Here is a 20,378-nt window from a genome sequence, read left to right as displayed (position 1 = left end):
ATGGAGGACAAGAGTATTTGGGATGCAAGAGGTGCTCTTTTTCTGTATTGACCTCTAATCATTTGCATAAACCACCTGCCTTAGTTTATCCAACTGTTAAATTATTATAAGAGCACATTTCTCCCCCCAAGGGTTGTGGACAGGACTCATTAATGTTTCATAAACTCTTTCAAATGCTTTCGTAAGATCATCATATTCGCCGTGGATCACACTAATGATATCTATTGATAAAAGGTAAAATACAGGTATTATCATACAATTCACTTTCAAACACAAATATTTTGATAGTGTATAACAGTCATGGCACCTTTACAATGAGAAATCTATCGTAATTTTTAATTAAAACATTATTTCTAATTAAACCGGCATTAATTCTACAGCAATAACATTATTTTTTCCATTGATAAGCCAATCAAAATTCTGACATATAGTCAGAGATTTTGTAATTAAATTCTTTATAACACATCCCAGCTCTGACTCTGATTTTTATCCATCTCAGTACACAGCACTGCCAGCAGCTTTCCACAATAATTTAATGATTTCTGAGAGAGCAGCCATTCATTTCTAACCCACCCGCCCCAACCCCCATGACAGAAACCTTTCCTAACAATAAAGCCTGGATTTGCTTCTCTCTGCAGCCTCAGTTAAGAAGTTATTGCTTATTTCCAGTGACTCCTGAAATGGACTGGATGCATCTGTATGACCCAGGTGTTGACCACAGGCCTTATTCTCCCCTCCCGTAACGTCTCCAGGTGGCTCGGCTGGGACCGGGGGAGTGTGGGACACCAGGCAATGGTGTACCTTTAGCAAAGGTGTGAGGGCAGGGTGCAGCATGGCAACTGTGCCAAGGTACACAATAACCCCCTCACAAGGCAATGAAAAGCCAGTCTTAATTACTAATGCATACATACAGACAGGAGCTAGAGTTTGTCCTCTTTTGAACCATGGAGATTTGGAAGATTTGCTACATTGCTTGAGTTTTCCAAAGAACCGTCTGCATTTTCAAAGGTGAAGTTCCTTCCAGACAGATCTAGGTTTTTTTTTCTAGGATACCCTCAAAAAGGATCCCTGAAGGTAGTGCTTAGTACCTCGTGGAGGATGCTCAGTTCTCCAAAGCTGTGCATGAGGTACAGACTGCATAGGCTCAAATAAAGTTTCAATGGGCTCCAGCAAAAAGTCAGTGGAATTATGGCAACCACGACTTCAAAAATACATAGAACATCATTATATACTGTCTTCCAGTTGGTTTTTTTCCCCTCTGTTTTCTGTCCTGGGACTGCATAATAGATGTTAGCTTTGTTTACACAAGGTTCCCCGAAGAACGGTCTTCTGCAGAAAGGGATCTGTGCAAAGGTTTCCTCTCTACCCTACACATTTTTAGAGCCAGCTCTAAAGCAGGCTGGAAAAGGGAAATCCAGCTCTAGAGAAATTCCTGTATTTTTAGTTAGCTGATCATAGTGAAACATTTGATAATGCATGTTACTTGAAACAGAAAAGCTGAAATGGTAACAGCGAATTGTTTCAACACTGCAGAAATTAATTTGCAGCTAGCTTTTTAATTTACAATTCCAATGAAATTAAAAATTGCTGCAGAATATTTGGATTTAGCTGAAACACTGCTTTCAATGGAAAAAAAAAAAACCCCAAAAAACAATAGCAATTGGAACACTGAATCCTGCTGGTGATTTGCAAGGGTACTTGACTTTGAACCTGCTCTCTTAAAAATACCTTTCTTGAGGAAGCTTTGTGGGGTGCAGGTAATACACCCAGCAGTTCAGAAGGAAAGTTCAGCTTGGGTGCATTGCATTGTTCTCCAGTGCAGCCTTTCTCCCCCTGGCAGGGTGCCTGGGAAAGACAGGCACCCAGTTTAAGAGCTCCAAGGCTCCTGTTTATATGTAAATAAAACACTTCCCTGTGGCTTTTCCTCAACTCTGCATAACCAGTTTTCACAGTAGGAAGATGATCAGCAAGGTAGCAGAGGATATTGTATGGCAGAAAGAACATCGTGACTGCCCAGTGATGCTTCCTTCATTAATGCTTGGAAAAACAAATCTTGGCTCTTTAAGAAGGCAAGTAGGCCCAGCTCTACAGGGTTATCATACAGCCACAAGGTATACAAGCTGGAAAGACAAAGAAGTTTTAAATATAGGTGCTTGCTATCCACTGGAAGCGAGCTGGAAAAAGGTTACCCTGTCCAGGATGAAGACTACATTTGCCAGGAGTCCACACCTGGAGAACTGCTGAAAAACTGTAGTTTTTCTAACTTAATGTGCAAGTCTGTAACCTGTTAAACTGAAATAACTTTCAAGAATTCTGAAAGTAAAAAGTAACATCGATGTTGCTGCTTTATGAAAAGTACTGAGGCCCTAAGGAGGCCACTGCTTTGCTATTGACCTGCTGAATGAAATTTAAAAATGTGGGCCAGAGCTGGCCTAGAAATACCTTTTTTTCTGGAGAGATCAAAGGCTGTGAATTTCTACAATAACCAGAAGAAAGTAATCGACCATCTACAAACTTACAAATTGTAAGCATTGAAGATCGAACAGCCCACTCCTCCCCAGTCAGCTATGGGGATACAGCTGGTAAATAGCTCACAGAGTGGCCCTTCCTTTCAAAACTTCTCCTGCTCTTGTCTCTGAAGTACTTAAGGCTTTTCCAAGCTATATGGATGGCTTTCTGGACCTTTGACTTTTAATTAAACACAGAAGCAAAATGTTCCTTTGCAAGCCTCATGAACATGGAAAGAAACTTTTCTTGCAAGCTTTCCATTTTGCACAACACTTTTGAGGGTCTGCCAACTGTATCAACAGCAAAACAACACTGGATTGCATTTAACAGAAGTTAAAAATATGATGTGCATGTCCCAGAAACTATAATTGTGTTGTTGACCCTTGTAACACAGCTATGGCACGATTGCAATGAAACTTACTCCCTCTGCCTACAGGAGGTCTGCAGTTCCAACTGACACCTGGAGGTGGAAGTACCCTTAAAATTATGCAAATGGTGATCCAGATACAGCAAAATCTCCACCAGATCAGCTGAACCCTGCTCTGTTGAAGAGATGGAATGAGACAGTGAAGGGACTCGACTTTGCCCACGGCACCTGCAGAGCCTGAGCGCTCCCCCGTGAGCTGGATGCTGCTGACCTGGCAAAGCACTGTCAACCGAAAGCAACAGCAGCTCCTGTCACCTCTTATCTTCTCTGCAGCTCAAGGACCAAAAGTAAAAAGCTCACTGTAAAGGAGATCCGGGGAGGATGTCTTCTGAGTGCTTGACAGAATCTGCCCATGTCATTGCTATTCTCCCTGTACACCACAGAGGATGCAAACAAGCCCTTTATGCCATCAAGACAAGAATTTGGGACTCCTTCAAAAAATTGGAGCCATAGTGTGAACGTGTTTGAGATGAATTCACTGCTGGGAGATGCTAGATCTTTCTCACTAGTATACTCAAAAAGAGCAAGGATCTTTGTTCTTCTCCAACATGGAAAGCCACCAAGTAACATTACTGCTGTTTTAATAGCTTTCCTACTGGCAATTCATAAGCTCATGGAAGAAGTTTTGCTGGTCAGCAAGATCAGAACAGCTTTGCCAAGGGAACAGACCTGTTCCCTATGGTGTTAAAATTGTATGGGCAAGATTTTGTTTTCATTGGGCACATTGTACTCCCTTAACAACCAAAATAGCTCTCATGGATTTAGCTGCATGGAGGAACACAGAATTGCGCAGCTTCTAGCGTCACCCACCACTGTCATACACTGCTGGCTATGCTGGTGAGCAACCATCTCAACTGTAACCTTCTGAACAAGCTTGTGCACCTGGGTGTGCTAGGAAAGGTTTACCACAGGTCCATGCCTGCTCCTTCACTCCTCAACATCTACATTTTTTCTGTTAAGTTCTTCTATGATGATTATATCTTTGTAGCGCAAGCCGTCGTTTTTGCTTAGTTGAAAAGAATGATTACACACCTGGTGGGTTGGAAGCTCCACTGTAACATTACCAAAGCTCACTACTGATTCACAAAAGAGGAAACCCAGCGCAGAACTACTTACCATTACTTTTCGCTGTCAATGAGTCCAAAATGTATCTCATCTGAAGCGTACAGGCATAGCTTTGGACTGAAGATTTGCTTTAAAATTCATCTGAAAAAATATATAAGAAGACACTAAAACTGATATCTAGCCTCATATGAGAATACTGATGCTGATTCACACACGCCTAGAAGTGTGTGTGCAGAGTGCATGGTGTTTGCACTGAACAGATCTCTAGTCGTATAACTGAATGAAATGGATAAAATAATAAGTGTTTACCCTCTGTGACAACCAATTTTGCAAATCTTTTTTAGGATCACCAGGCTCTTAAAGCACCTGCAGAATATCTATCTGGTTTTCAAGGCCACGGGCTGCTGGTGCCCCAAGCAGACCTCTAACAAACAACATCACTGAAAAGCCTCTGAGCATGAACACATCCTGGAAACTACAATTTGCATTGAACTGTTTCAGGATATTGCCAAACATCTTATACCTTAGGAAGGTGAGGACAATATGAGCAAAAGGGATGGTCACAAGCTGCAGACTGCATCATGGATCAGTGCTGATGACAACTATTTGTTGAATGGGTTTTACACTTAACAAGAAGTGACTTCCAAAACTGTTCATAGCTCACTGATCTGAATTTAATTAGCCAAATGTGTCCTATCATTTCTTTCAACATGGGAAACATGGCCTTTAGTGCAATTCTTATCAAGAGAATCAGGGTCCTATTTCTCCCCAGAAGACTGAGCTCTCTGCTGTGTTAACTAGGAGATCCCTCCATTACCTTGTATTAATAGCTCCAAAGTCCAGGCAATGAGGTTACCTAAATCCAGTAAATGCCGACTAAATGGCAATGCTAACAATTTAACAATCTAGTTACAAGTGGTAAGTTACAAAAGAAGTCAAGTTGTCTCTGTCTTTCTTTAGTTTTCCCCTTAATGGTCTCGTTAGTTTTTGTAGTTGGGCATAGCAGTTAATGGCCTCAGCAATAAATCCGGCAAAGTGAGGTTTTAAATCATCAAGGTAGATCTGTGCTACTCGTTTGTCTTGTTATTTTCCATGTTGACCTCTGCTACCTTTATTTGGGTCATGCTCCCTTAACTGTTTCAGAGTCTAACAAGCAAAACCTAGCTCCAAAATATTAAATCTTGACCACATACATGCCAAGTCAGCGAGTGCTCCAGGCTCTACAAAACAAGGTATCAAGGTCTTCCAGGATTACAGCAGCTTAAAATCAGAAGTGTTTGAAATAAGTGACAGTAAAGCCATGGTTTCTTTTTATTTGTCTCTTGCAGATCTGAATCTTATTACGCAGGTTTTGCCAGCAGTACCACGAGCGCCAGAGAGTCCTTTTTAAAAAATAACAACAACACAAACCCACCAGTTTTTATTTAATCATACGAGTCAAGGACCTGGGAGCTTAAGGAAGAATGACAAGGAAAACAAAAATCGCAATCAAAGCTCAAGACTGTTAGCGATGTGCCAGAGACAAACATTCTTCCTTGCGACTTCAGGATCTGTGTATTACGATAATAATCAGATTAATGATAAAGATCATTGTATTTTCTGTTTTCTTTCTCTTGACAGCTTTCATGTCTGATTCACTGTGGTGTTTATTGTGTCCAGGGGTGTTCAGCCAGAGCACAACTGGAGTAAAACAGCCATGAATCATGCCCTCGAAGTGCTCTTTGCTGTAGCCGCTAACACTTTATAATGTTGTCTAGAAATCCAAAAGAATGATTTAGTCAAACCATGGCTTCTGTTTCATTTTTATTAAACCTGGCTCTCTGCCTAACCTCTTGGCATTTTGAACAGTGAACTTAGGCTAGAATATATTGCTTTATCTGGAACATTTGTAACCTTTATTGATCCGCTCAGGTAAAAGCACAGAGTAAAAGTTCTTTATTATTGATGTGGAAAATATTACTTCTCCATTGCTTTTCAGTCCACAAGCATCTGTCACATTTTCCTTGATAAATCCCCTTAAGAATTCCTTGTTCTGGGCCTAGAAATCCCATCCATGGTTGTTTTGTGGGATCCAGGTGTTTTTCCACGTAGAATCATAGAATGGTTTGGGTTGGCAGGGACCTTTAAAGGTCATCGGGTCCAACCCCCCTGCAATGAGCAGGGACATCTTCAACTACATCAGGTTGCTCAGAGCCCGTCCAACCTGACCTTGGATATTTCCAGGGATGGGACAGCTACAACCGCTCTGGGCAGCCTGTTCCAGCGTTTCACCACCCTCAAACAGTTGAATTAACACTGGCTCACAGCACTTTCACCACCTCTAACTTTTGAATACAATCATTTTGCATGAATGCAGCTTACTGTGGTCACTCATCTTCTCAGAGCAATGTGGTCTTCTCCTGCAGCTTTGGTCACCCCCTTAGGGACCCCATGGCATTCCCTGCAGCAGTACCATGCAAGGGCAAGCGTCCCGCAGGAGAGCACAGCCACTCCCCTGCCTGCTCTTCCCAGTGTGTATGTATTTTCCAGGGGAAAGTCAACTGGCAGCAGAGATTGCTGTGCTTCATATTCTGATCTTATCACCCCTCATTTTATTGCCCCTGCCCCTCCTCTCCTGGGGCTGTGGGAGCCGAGCTTCCCCCTGCAGCGGGGAACCAAATACCTCCACCTGCCCCAGAAGTTGTGGGTGTAATATCCCAGCTAATGATTTTTCGATTTTGTTTTTCTGCCTGGTACTTGATGTCTCTAGTCCTTGTATCTGACAATTTCAGCAGTGTAAGGAATAATTTTCATACCTGTCGCAAGCCCCGTGATTCGGCTGGGGCTGGGGAAGCTTGCTCGGTGCTTCCACCCTGCCAGGGCTGCTATTCCAGCACCCTTTTTGCTCTTACGACTTCTGAAGCAGAAGAAGGCTCCCAAGGTTTTCGGTCAGTGCATGGCTGTCATGTCTCATTTTGCCTAATACACATCAAAGTGATACCTTCGACAAGTGCATTTTCCTATGCCATTTGTTGATTTCTCCTTTCTAATTCCACCTGCTGGGACCCAAACTGTCACCACATCGGTCACCAGGGTACAGAAAATTTCACTGGCTATATTCTGTGTCTGAGTACAGGTTTTTTTAGTTATTATCATTTGAAAGGATTATAGATTATTATTTATCTATGTGTCTTTGGCATGTATGTGTATGCATTCAGGCCATTGGTATTAATTGTTCATTCCTGTCTGGGCCACATGATAAATTTGTGTGTATCTGTTTGCATATTGAGGGTAACATCATTACCCTTGTATAAACAAGGTGTGTGTGCCTGTGCGCGTGCAAGCAGATTAATGTATTCATCTCTTCATATATGTGCAGCATGTTGCTGTCTGTGTTACACAAAGATAAGCTAATGTTGTGGTTTGTTCTTCTGCATGCAGTACATCTCTATTTGCATGTTAATACTTCTCAGCAGCCTGACGTTTGAAATGTACATTAAGTAAGGAAGGCAGCACTGCTTCCCAGCGGAGAACATTTATTTTAGGTTTCCGTTTTCATAAATGAATTCAAGATGATGCTCCACCATTATGAAAGAAAAAAACCCAACTGTTCCACCTAACTGAGCTGTTTACTCAGATTGGGAGCAATGCTATGCTCCCAGTGTGCTGAAGAACATCTCTGGATCCAGTGGGTGGGATCCATCTCACCCGTTGCTGGCCATCATAAAGCCAGGCTAGTCCGAGAGCATCATCTTGGCTCTTTCTGTAGTCAGTGAAAAAAATACAGGTCTAGAGACTCCCTCCGTAGACATCCCATCCTACGAGAGATGCCTAAAGCAGTGGAGAGGACAGGTGCCTAGGAACAGTTGTTTGTAGTAGGCCGTTGAAGCTTGCTGGCTTTTGCTTTTCTAATGTAGGAGGAGAGCTTTATTCACATCTTTATCTGATGAGGTGAGTCCTGGGACTCCAGGTAAGCAAAAATAGCTGAACTGAACCTAGCAGTCTTTATATGTTTCATGATCACAATTGCCCTTGCAAGCAGGTTTTTCAAGTCTAGGCATGGCCCCCACTGGATGAAAGGCATTAAAAGGAGTGGACTAGAATATATGAACTGTAAACAGCACAGGCATTTAATAGCATAGATCCTGGAGGGGAGCTTCAACAGAGGAACTGTGGATGCAAGACTAACCCCAAAGCCAATAAAATACAATCCCCTTGTATTTATAGACTTGTGTCTCATCCTACAGGTGAACGATGATTATCTTGCAGATGATGAAATCATCTGATTTCAGTCCAGGGCAAAGCCAACAGCTGATGCTTGTATTGCGCTGGGACTGCTGGGCGGACAAACAGGACATCAGTGCTGCAGCACTGCTAAGTCTGACGTGGAATTTAAAGCAGCTATCCCCAAAGGAGTATGAAGATGATAAATACAAACAATAGGATCCAGGCAATGAATAATCAATACCCAATTTGTTTATGATTTTCCTCAGAGTATTTGTGAAAAATAGAAATCCAAGGCAAAACTTGTTGCCTTTTCTAGCTGTTAAGACAGAAAACAAACACAGATTTGGACTAAACATAACTACGAGATATTTATTATTCAGTGGAACTGCAATACCAAAAGGGTCTTTGAAGTGTAATAGGATACTCAATTTCAAACAAAAGGGAAAGATATGAGCTTTGCCTTTTTTGACTTTGATTCGCTTGAGATAATCAGTAACTCGATGGATCTGGGGAAGCACACTCATTTACAGAAGAGTAATTTTTTATGAGTATCAAATTGCTGATATACATAAACATTTACAGAAGTGGCCTCTCTCTATGTTCTAAACCTCTCTGTTTAAGTGAGATTTCTTATATATGACCAACTTATCTTTGTGCAGGGTACCAGAATGATACAATTTGAGGGAAATAACTGCCAATACTTACTTTTAATGGCTGAGAATGTTGTTTGTTTGTTTGTTTATTCTTTTTTTTGTGTGTGTGAAAATTTCACTGGACTTTAGGTGGAGCTTTTGTTTTGGATTTGGCTGATTTTACTATTCTAAATACAGTAGTGCTTCAGACTGACACTTTTCTGTAGGCTGCAATGCTTGATCTGTTTAAGCATGCCCCATAGCTGTAGCTCTTTGTTATAGTCTCTTTTCCTTCTTTCCTCCATCATCCCACAACCCCCTCGGTGTCCCTGCCTTCGGAGATCGAGAGTATTATATTTCCTTACAACCAAGCCGCATGTTCTTTTTCTCTGAGATTTGAACCTGGGGGTGAAAGAGAGAGTGAAGAAACATAATAAACATAATTTGCTCTCTTCTGTTTTTCAGCCTCACCAGTACCTCTGCTCTTTCTTCTGTATCTTATCTTTAATGCTGTCATGCCTTAGTAAGAAGGCTTGACGCATCGGTTGGGAACTACTGCTTTTGGTGATGACTTGTTACTTTTTTTCCTTCTGTTTATCGCATCTGAGCTAACTCGACAGCTTTCAGTCGCTGCCAGATTGTCAACACTGGACCCAGACGTTCCCTGTGCACAGAATGGATGTGATCATAGTTTTCCAAGCACAGCATCTTTAGATGAGCCTGCTGCTCCCTGCTTCTCTCCTCTCCACACCAAATATGCCTCAGTCTTTTCCTTGGAGGGATGGCACCATCGGGGGGGGGGGGCGGGGGGGGCGGAATTGGGTCCTTTGCCCACTTGCCCCGCTGCCTTTCGATTGATATGCTAGCCTGGGAGTCTGTGGTGATGCTGGTGTTGGGATGTGGCTTAAAGCAGAACTGGAATGCCTGTTTCCCATCTGGTTCAGAGCAGCTGTCAGATGATAACAAATGCCAGTATCCAACGGCAGGAGCCTGCTTTCATTGTGTTTACATGTTTGTGTTGTGCTTGTGTAACTTCTGAACCGCCCCTGTGCTGGGAAGCCGCTTTCTTCTCTTTGCTAATGAATGCACAGAACGGCTCATGTAAAGTTGCGTATTACCCTGTGCTGTGGTTTGCAAACCCTAGTTTGCATTGCCCTGGCTCACTAGCTAAAAGGCCAAGTTAATGTCTATGTGTCAAAGTAATCCAATGAACTGTTAACTGGAAATACATTTTATTTCTATTTTGCAAAGGGATCGGGAAGAGATGCTGGCTTGACATCTTGACTAAGAATCAGAAATGACTGTGGTAAGTTCTTCCTTTAGCATATAAAGTGACAAATACCTAAAACATCGGCTATGATGTTTCTATATGGTGTTTTCATACAAAGCTTGCACGTGAAGCAGGCTACCTGCAGGGTAGTCTTTCTGCCAGGATGCCATCTTTCCAAGAGCTGTAGAAGTATCCAAAAGCCTGTAGCAAGCCCACAAAATGGAAACAGGTTCAAAATTTTCCCCAACAGGACATTTTGAAATAAAAAAAGAGTATTTCTACCCTACAGCAGGTCAGTTTGGATCCCTGCCTAAGGAAAGGTGAGGACTATTTGAGAACTGAGCATGGGAAGCAAGAGAAACTAACTAAAAGGCAGGTCATGTTAAAAACTATCGCTGCTTGTTTGCAGTTCTGGATAAGTTCCAGACTTCTGTGAAGTTTTAGTTTCCTCAGGAACCGCCTGGGTAATGGGACCAGCTTTCCAGCGCTTACTCTTGCCCATCTGGCTAAGGGGCTTTGTGTGCTTGGCCAGGACCTGACAACTTTTGGGACTGCTGGTGTGTGGCACTTTACCAAGGAAAGCAGCTGTTGCTTATTGTAGAGCCAAGATCTCACCCAGTCCCTGACTGTGAGCTTGTCATATAACCTAGCTCCATAATGGAGATAATAATGTTTGCCCTTCTTTAGAAATTACTTTGAGATCTCCAAAGAAAAGAGCTTATTCAAATGCAAAGCCTGATGCTTTTATTTATTAATAGACATTGTGCCAGAGTCACCAATCTGCTCCTGATGCCTAGCGTGGCTCTGAAAACAGAGGATCTGCCTGCTGGATTTAATGCAGCCAGTGAGTTCACTGGAGGCCTAGGGCTGTTTTGTGATATTGGAAGAAGCACGGAACAGCCAGATGTTAACCAGCAACAACTCTAGCTCACTGTTATCCTGTCTGTTACTCCTCTAAAACTTGAGCAAATGTGAGAGTGCCTAACCTTGCGGGCTGGCAGCACCGCTGCTTCTGACATAGAGGGCTGGGCTTCTCAAAACACTCTTTATTCCCTTAAAGAATCACATATTCTTGCAAAAAAATAGTGTCCACCTCCCTTGGACAATGCATTTTATCTACTCCATAGGACTCACAGGGATGGCAGTGGCTGCTTTGTGCTGCACTGGTAAGCACAGCACAGGGCTAAAACGGGTTCACCTGGTGCATTGCCATTACTACAGCACTACCTGGTGTTTCGGGAGCCTCTGGCTCAGCTCAACCCCAGCCAAAATTTCCAGGGAAGTTGGGCAGAGAAGAAAAAACTGTGTCTTTTCAAGCTTGCTCTGGCTTGATCCCTCTGCTGTCAATGATTAGCAGGTGGGTGGTCTGCTTGTCTAATTTCGTGTCTTCTCTGTTCTCTTTTTGACTGCACTTCCCTGGTGTGAAAAGCCTGGTACTGATTTCAGTCAAACCACAGTTTGCATTGCTGGATCCATTTTTGCTGTCCTCAAGGGAGTGTTTTATTCAATTACTTTCCCTCCACACTTACAGTAACAGATGACTTTTTGAAACAATCCCATCAGAATGAGAGCAGAGGGTATGTTTCCACTGGTAAAGCGGTCGACAAACTTCTGTTTTACCAGGTGAGATGTAAGTGGAAGTAACTTCACTAACATGCTTTTACAAACTTGGGTCCTGGAGCTGGTATGTTACAGTCAATAGACTGTATTTCTTTCTTTCTTTCTTTCTTCCTTTCTTTCTTTCTTTCTTTCTTTCTTTCTTTCTTTCTTTCTTTATTTATTTATTTATTTATTTATTTATTTATTTATTTACTTACTTACTTACGTGGATTTCTCACACTTAGAATTGACTTCTCGTATTAGAATATTGCCTCCGGTCACTGAAGCGTTTTTATCCCAGACATCTCGCAAGCTGATGCGTACTTCTAAACGCATCCTTAACCCCCCTGTGAGTCCGAGGGAGCACAGCAGGGCCCTGCCGCCAGATGTGCACTGGGGTGTTTTGAGAAATAAGTTGTGAGCTTAAGCAGGATCACATGAATTTCTTTGTCGAGCTCCGAAGCAGCGTTTTATCGCCGTTCCCAGCGCCGCAGGGGCCGGTCGCCGGGAGGTGGCAGCCTCGGCACGGCCATGCGGACGCCGCCGGGCGTGTCCCCCGCCGAAATTCCCCCTCGTTAAAAATAAATAAATAAATAAATAAATAATAAAAAAAAATTTTGCGTCTCATGTGTTGTCATGGATTTAAAGGAAAAACAAAGAGGTATTTTCCGGGGAAGGCTTTGCCGTGCCCCTGAACCGCTGCCTGCGGCTGCTCCCGTGGGCGAGGTGCCGCGGGGCGAGGTGGCCGCACGGGGACCGCGGTGGGACACGCGTGGGGCTGGGCGAGCTCGTCTTGGTGGGCAAGGGCCTGATTTTCAGCTGGTTTGGATCGATGTCATTCATAAACGTTAGAACAAGAGGGTCACTGGTGCAAATCAGGAGAGAAAAAAAGCATTAAAACAAGTCCTGTTTGCCTTGCTCTGATTACTAATACCTTTAAATTATGTTCCGGGGGGGGGGGGGGGGGCGCTTTTCCTTGGCTCACTTCGGTTTCCATTGAGGTAACTTGGAAAATTCCAACAATTTCGGTGGAAACAAACTCCAATAATCTGGAATTCTCCAAACTGTCCTTCCTTTACCAGAAAACATCCTTTTCCTGCAATCGGGAGCGCTCTATCTATCTTTCACAGAATTTTAATGCTTCTTCACTTTTGATGCTGAAAATATATTGCATCAGAAATAAAGCCCAGTGCAAATGAGATTGTACACTGAGTTCCCTACTCGAAGAGATTAAATTGCATGGCAGTTTAAATATCTTGCATTAATATTATTTGGTCCTTCATTTCATTTCTTTGATGTTTGGAATTTATTGAAAAGTCCAAGTTGCCCTCAGTTTAATGCATTGTCTTCAAGCAGTTAACATATAAAGTAAATTTGGCTGGCTGGCTTTAAATAGGGATTTCTACTTCTTACTAGCAAATTCCTGGAGCTGTAAATGCTTCTTTGGTTTTCATACCTCTACAACGTTACTGTGAATTGACAGAATCACTCAGAAAGCAAAGTTATTTTCGGGTGTCTCCCTGGTCAATAAGGAAAAATGTTCCTCTTGCAGAAGAAAACTGTTTCTCTTCTGTGTGAGTCATGATTCTGCTTGTATGCACAGAGCAAAAGATTTCCAGCTTCTCAGGCTTCACTGGCATTTGGAGTAGGTTTCAGCCAGCCAAGATTCACATGTGGAAACTAAATATGGTCATAGGGTTACACTCCCATTTTTTGCCCATTACTCAGGCTTCTGCATGGTGTATTTCAGTGCCTACTCCCTTTCTGCTGCTGTGCATCCCCCTCTGCTGGGATAGTTTGCCCCATGGTTAAGGCTAGTAAGATCTTAGCACCAGTTACAAATAACTAGTGTGCTTCATCTTCTTCTTAGGAGTACTATATAAATGAAAAGAAAAAAACCCCAGTGTTAATCCTGGAAGGGAGGTTAAAGGCTAGGTAACTTTCTAAAGCTGCATGCTAGAGGGTGTAATCTCAAGTCTTACTCGAGCTTTCAGCTGTAGTAATCACCACAGTTTTCATGGTAGAATCTGCCAAAAATAGAAAAACAAGAGGGAAAGAACATGTTGTTTTTTTGAAAACAAAACAGCCCATGTATTTTCAGCAACAAGAAGTCAGAGGGACAGTTTTATAATTATATACAACAGCAGAAGGGTTCTGATGTCATGGGAGCCAGAAAAATACATCCTAAATTATACTACATCCAGTGGCATTTTAAGGTCCCTGTGAGGATGTTCAACCCCTGCTTGGGAGCAGTCAACACATGTGGCTCGGGAAGAGCCGTGATGAACAGAAATTACTGGGGTCTATCAGCTAAACACCACTGACACGGCGACACAGATGCTGGAGAGGTGCTGGGTCCCTTCCCATCAGCTCTCCAAGGGAGCCCTCGCCCCCTCCTCAGGCGCTTTATAGAGCCGTGTGGGAGCAGCAAGGGGCTTGGTCTCATACTTTGGGCTCAGCTTTGACTTCCTCAAGAGCTCTGTGTTCTCCATTCATCTCAAAGCTACTCCGTGCTACCTGGAGACACAAAGCAGTGGAGGGCTGACATTTGCTCTGGTCCCAGTTTCCACTTCAACCTCCATGCAGAATTCATTGCAGAACGGTAATGGCACTGTGACCAAAGATTTATATAAATCAGGCCCATTTTCAGCAAGGCTTTTACACAGTGTCAAATGCATAAGTTTTCCCAGCAAATTATAGAAGACCGTACTTGATTAAGACAGACTTATGGTCAGGCTGGAGTATCAGTTTGGTCAGGAGATACTTTGTTAGCTGAAGTCATTGACTTTTGCCCTGTACAACCTCTGTATGACTTTGTGGCTTGCTGCAGTATTTCTGTTAGAAACCAAACCCAAGATTTTTATGGAACAGCTGTGGTGACTCCATGGATTAGCAGTTTTGAACGAGCAGTATCTTACACAAATTTTTCAGTCAAACTTTTTAGATTACACTTATTCTTTCCTGCACTTTTTGTCTTCAACTGCAAATAAGTTGCCGGTAGAAGAAATGCAAAATAAATAATTCTAACTTTAATTAGATAAACAGAGCTTATTTCCACGAGAAGTGCCACAAACTAGAGAACCACAGAGTACAAAGTTTAAATGCACATTGGATTCACTGTGATCACATCACTGTTCTCTGGCTATGGAAGGGTTTGCATGGCAGAAGTGATTCCAGTTTCAGTCCTAGGTCCACACAACACAGAAATTACCAGAAAAATGTATCAGTGTTGGAAGAGGTAAAAACTAGAAAATCCTGCAGTATATTTCTTTACCCTTTGAAAAGACATGGGATAGACATTTCTGCAGGGCAATATGGAAGTGTTTTTACTTCTGTTGTGCATACCAATATTGATTCTGGAAACAGACAGCTTGTTTGGTGAGAACTATTCCATTTCATGCCCTTTTCCAAAACTATTGACCTGTCTTTAGAAATATTCAGATGTGCTTTATGCCAACTATTTGCACCTGTTACATTCTTTATGCAAAATTGAGTCACTGACTGTAAAGCTCCTAAGGGACTTATGTTCTGCCTCAGAAAATCAGTTGGTGTTTATACATACTGAAATTTGATAGTATGTGCCATGTAAAAGGATCAACATGGCTGTCATCTGAACTGCAACTACACATATATCCTTGGTTGACAAAAAACCTGCTATTTCTCAAGATAAAAGTGTCATTTCTTAACAGACTTTCATTGATAGCACTGTTTGGTAACCCAGCAGGACAGCTTAGTTTTGAGGAGCAATTTAAAATTTGCATTTGACATACTGAGTGTTCACAGGGCCACAGCAAGTAGCATCATATACTGGGGGAACTGGATCTAATTCAATGATATTATCTGATGACACTGGCCATTATCTGGCAGGCATTTGGAAACAAGGTATTAGGCCTCAACAGAGAGTAAGAAAGTGGTTACCTAGTACTTTTTAACCATTTTCAATGTGATTTCCTTAAAGGAATAAGGGCTTTTTGCTCCTTGCTGGTGTTTGTAAACAGAGACAAAAAAGAATATAACCTCCACCTAAGGGAAGAATATGAAATACTATTGAAGAACGAGAAGGGCAGCTAAAGCGTCATTCTATTTGCATAACCTTTCTATCCAGAATCATCTACGTAACTGCTTGAAGCTCATGCTGAAATGGAGGCAGAGTAGAACAGAGATGATAACAGAAACAGAGCAAGGACTTCAAGACTCCTGCAAGTTGTAGACCACCTGCAGACGTTGTGATGAGCTAATATGGAGGTGGCTTTGGAGGGAAAGAAATAACTTGAGCTGAAGCTGCTGAGCAGAGCATCAGGGCTCTGTGAATTCCCTGTAAGCCTCTTGAAACAAGTGGGGTAGGGCTGAGCATCCCTATGAGCTAGCAACATGTCTGTGTGACTGAAGGAATTCCTGGATATCATGGTGATGTAAGCACTGATGGTGAAATAGAGAGAAGGGCTAGCTGAAATGACAGTAGTGACACAAACGGGCAATAGCTGAAACAAGTGTCATGGCTGTGGCTGTGAAACTGAGTAAAAGGTTTAGGTCAAAGAAGTACAGAATGTGCCTTTCACCACTGCTAATACAAATATATGATTAATTCAGCTTTGTTAATTCTTCCGAAGTTTATTTTACTTTCTTTTGTTTCTGTACAGGCTTGACCTTCTAAATGAGAAATATTGCTTATCAAGAGACTCAGAGCTGCATGTCCCCAGGACTCGAGGTGAGGGTTCAGACTCAAAGCTTTTGCTAGTGCTAAGAGGAATCCCTCTGATTTAAGCCCAGTTCTTGTTGCCATCAGCAACAGGGTTGCTTTGAGTTTCAGTTCTCAGTAATCTGTGATGCAACAGGTCATTGACAATTAAGATTTTTTTTTTTCCTTATTTTGGATGACTATCCAGCAACAAGATAATTTCAACCTGTAAAAGGTTTTCTCTTTCAGCCAAAGAGTAAACTGACACATGAAGAGGTCCAAGTTTTTTGTAGAACAGCAAAGCTTTCCCCACGCCACTGAAGAGCTGGGTGGTGCTGGCTTTAACCTGTCTGTGCTGAGTACTGGTGGTTGGTCAGGCAATTCTGCAACCTAGAGTAGATCTGCATTTTCAGTGGCCTTCCTCAAAGGATGCTTGTTAGACATACAGAAAGGAATTTTTCAAACTATAGAAACGATGCTCCAAAGACACTCAAATTCAGACCAAAAGATCCAGTTCTGCTAAAATCTGACAAAATCAGCTCTGGCTTTTTGTCCTTAAGCAGCTTGCTTTCACAGGGTCCTTTGGACTGTTTCAGAAACGCAGCACAGATGAAACAGGCAGAATTTTAGTCGCTTCCAAACGTAGTTGATTCATTGTCTAATGGAGAGTAACAACACCAGCTCTTGTTAAGAGAAGACAGCTGAATTGACAGATGTCTGTAACAGTTGAATCAGTGTCTACATATCATGAAATAGATAAAATACTGTACAAGCCAGAAGATTAAAAGCCAGGAGATGACAAAGTATGAACAAACATCAAAGGCACTTGTCTAAACCTACAAGAACGCATATGCTGTATTCAGTTGTCAGTTCCTATTATTGGGATATTTACATGTCCTACAAGGAATCTGGACTACAGTGGAGGATTTCTGTCAGTGACATAGAGCATATCTATAAAATGAGTAGTCTGGCAAGGCAGCGTATGCTTATTACAGGGAACACAGGCTAAGTACTGCCCACCAGCACATTTGAGCTGGGCTTTGGGTTTGCATGCAGAGAGTTTTCATGCATGAGTCTGCTGCTGGCAGCATGGGGAGATTCCCTAACCTCTTTCCCTGTGTGCTTCTCCAGGATGGGAAGCCTTGTTATCTGCCCAGCCAGGCTCCTGTTGTGTGAATCTGGTCATACATACCGTGTCCAGGGTGTTCTGAGCTGATTTGTCAGTGCACTTAAACCTATCTGATCATACGTATGGTCATTCCCCTTCAAGGCAAGTCACACTTAAGTAGGAATTTGCACATCGTGATGATACATCAATGCCTTTGTTATTGCTGTCTCTATTGGTGCCTACCACTGCACTGTTCATATGTGCTCTCCTGCATGATTCTCTTTTGGTTCAAAATTTAGCTGCAAAATGTTACAGGAACTGAAGAAAGGTATGAAGAGTCATCCCTCTCCTTTTTTCCTTTCATTAGTCCCCATCTATCACCTCCAGATGGAAACGCACCTGTTGTGCACAGCTTCTCCTTGTTCCTTGAGTTTTTCTCATCCCATTTGTCTCCCTATATACCTGCTCCTTTTGATGATGTTCTTAATTTTGTTGTTCTCTTAGCACCAACTAGTTAGTTTCTGTGTCACTTTTTTCACTGGGCTTTTCCTGCCAGTAGGATTCCTGGCAACATGTATGTCTGGCAAGCTACATCTGGAGCTCTGGTTGCTGGAGATCGTCAGGCTAAATGTTTTGATGAGTAATCGTCACAGATGAATGCCTGTATTCTGACAGTTGCCAAAAAGTTACACAACTACAGATCCTTTGGTCCTTTAAGGTTCCTCTGAGCTGATTCTCTGGTGTAAAGCATTTTGTAGTTCAGAATAACTAGCCAGAAAGGTTGTCAGTGCCTAGGTGTGCTGTAGGCATACTCTATATCCTGGGTAAAGGTTCAGAGATAGGATCAACTGAGAAGGCTGCAGCTATGATGGCCTTAGATTTAAGTTAACCCCTGGGTGCCAAAACTGCACCTGAGAGCTGCTGTCAGTCTGCAGAAAATAAATAAAAAAAATATTCAGCCTAGGTCCCTGGTGTTCCAAGCTGGAAAACAGAAGTGTCTCTAGAAGTGCCAGAACTGGAGACCATAATGCCTTTATTTCCCTCTGCATTGACGACCACTTGATGGAAGGGAAAATCTGGGTTCTGAAGACTTTAGACCAATAAAGTGTCACAAAGCTCAGACAATGCTTTTAAGGTGACCTGGCACCTATTGGAAGTCATCATGCCACATCAGGGGTCTACGGTTAGTTCCTGCACAACACACAAGGAGAATTATCTTATAAAAACTGGATCCATAATAGTCAGCATGCTGAGTGGTGAGCAGCTTAAGTTTACACCTGGGAGTGCAGTGAGAGGAGATTAACTTGCCTCTGTCTCAAGGAGTCAGATGCTAGACTACAAGCCTCAGAAGGGCATAATTTCCCAGCTTTTGTTAGTGATCCTTGAGAAAACCTGTCACCTTCAGGTCCTGCAGGAGCTGGTGGCAGCCAAAGGAACATCTCATTTGCGCATCCCAGCAGTGCATAGGTGACCTGGGCATCCTTGCTGTAAGTGTTACTGGCAATTATGTGCCAAGGAAATTCAGGTGTCTTCAGGGTAATGTAAATTCAGGTTCTCAGAACAGAAGCAAATTACCTACTGGCATTGAGCCTAGGGCCTTTTGTGGATTGTGTCTTGAATCAACACTAAAACGTGCCTTAATTATGAGAGAGCGAACAGGCTAGTCGCTTTCTTCCCACTCTTGCTAGCCTTAATAAAAACAGCTACAAATATAATGAGAATGCTATGCATTTAGATATTGTTGTAGCTATCAAATGTGCAGCATTTTACCACTGTGCCTTCAGAAGGCCATGACAGAATCATTGAATATCTTGAGTTGGAAGGGACCCATAAGGATCAAGTCCAACCCCTTGCTCCTCACAGGGGTACCTAAAACTAAACCATATGACTAGGAGCATGGTCCAGATGCCACCATGCATTTACTTTAAAAGACCTGGTGCCAGCCTGCTTGTCTATAAAATAAACTGCAGTGTGCATGTTGCCTACTCAAGTACTGTGCAAAATAACTGTGTATTGAAAACACTGTATCTAATTCTTAAGGTTAAGAAGAACACATTATATTTCCTATCAAAGCCAGGTTGCTATTTAGCTGTTCTAGTTTATTCACATTAAAAAAATCCCTTCCCTTTTTACAGTTACATGCAAGTTAATGGTACAATTTAATAGAGAAAATCATCTTCAAGATAGGATGGGCTAGTTGTACTATACAATTGAAATTTTAATTAAAAGTTCTATGGATGAAAGCAAGATAAAAATAACAACCTGTATCATATGGTGTCCCAGTGTCAGATAACATGAACTGAAAAAATCAAGGTCTGTAAGACGTAAAGATAACAAAGGTGCCTCTTTACCCCTCATCAGGAGATGAGGGAAAAGAAGGAGGGGGATGCAGCAGATGCACAAGACAATGAAAGCAAACAAGTGAACAGAGAACAGTTCCAGTTTAACTTAAGAGAGGGTCAAAAGTTAGCTTGGATGCAACTATGGAGATTCTCCATCATTAATAAACACCTATGGTTTGTCATTATATCTTGTGGCAACTTCATTTCAATAAACATACATTAAAAAAAATTTCTGTATTTAGTTTGTTCTCAAACAACCAAATTCAGAGGAAGCAACCTCATAACCAAGCAGTTCACACTCTCATTTCTCAAAACTTGGGTGCTCCAGCTGGTTTTAATTGGAGTGTCCAGCTCCCCCATACATTGTCTCAGGGTATTCAAAGGAAAACAGTTCAGGCTACATGGCACAATTTAAGAACGGGTGACCCAGAGGATAAGAACAGTGACCAAAGAGAGCCAAGGAAGTTTTCTGATAGGAGGAAAAAGTGGTGCAGAGCCCACCCTAACCCACAGGTCCTGAAGCAGCTTGTGACACTGACTTTC

This window comes from Falco cherrug, chromosome 5, assembly GCF_023634085.1.
Source record: "Falco cherrug isolate bFalChe1 chromosome 5, bFalChe1.pri, whole genome shotgun sequence".
NCBI classification, from domain to species: domain Eukaryota; kingdom Metazoa; phylum Chordata; class Aves; order Falconiformes; family Falconidae; genus Falco; species Falco cherrug.
The sequence above is the reverse complement of the archived record's forward strand: the minus strand, read 5'-3'. Positions refer to the sequence as shown.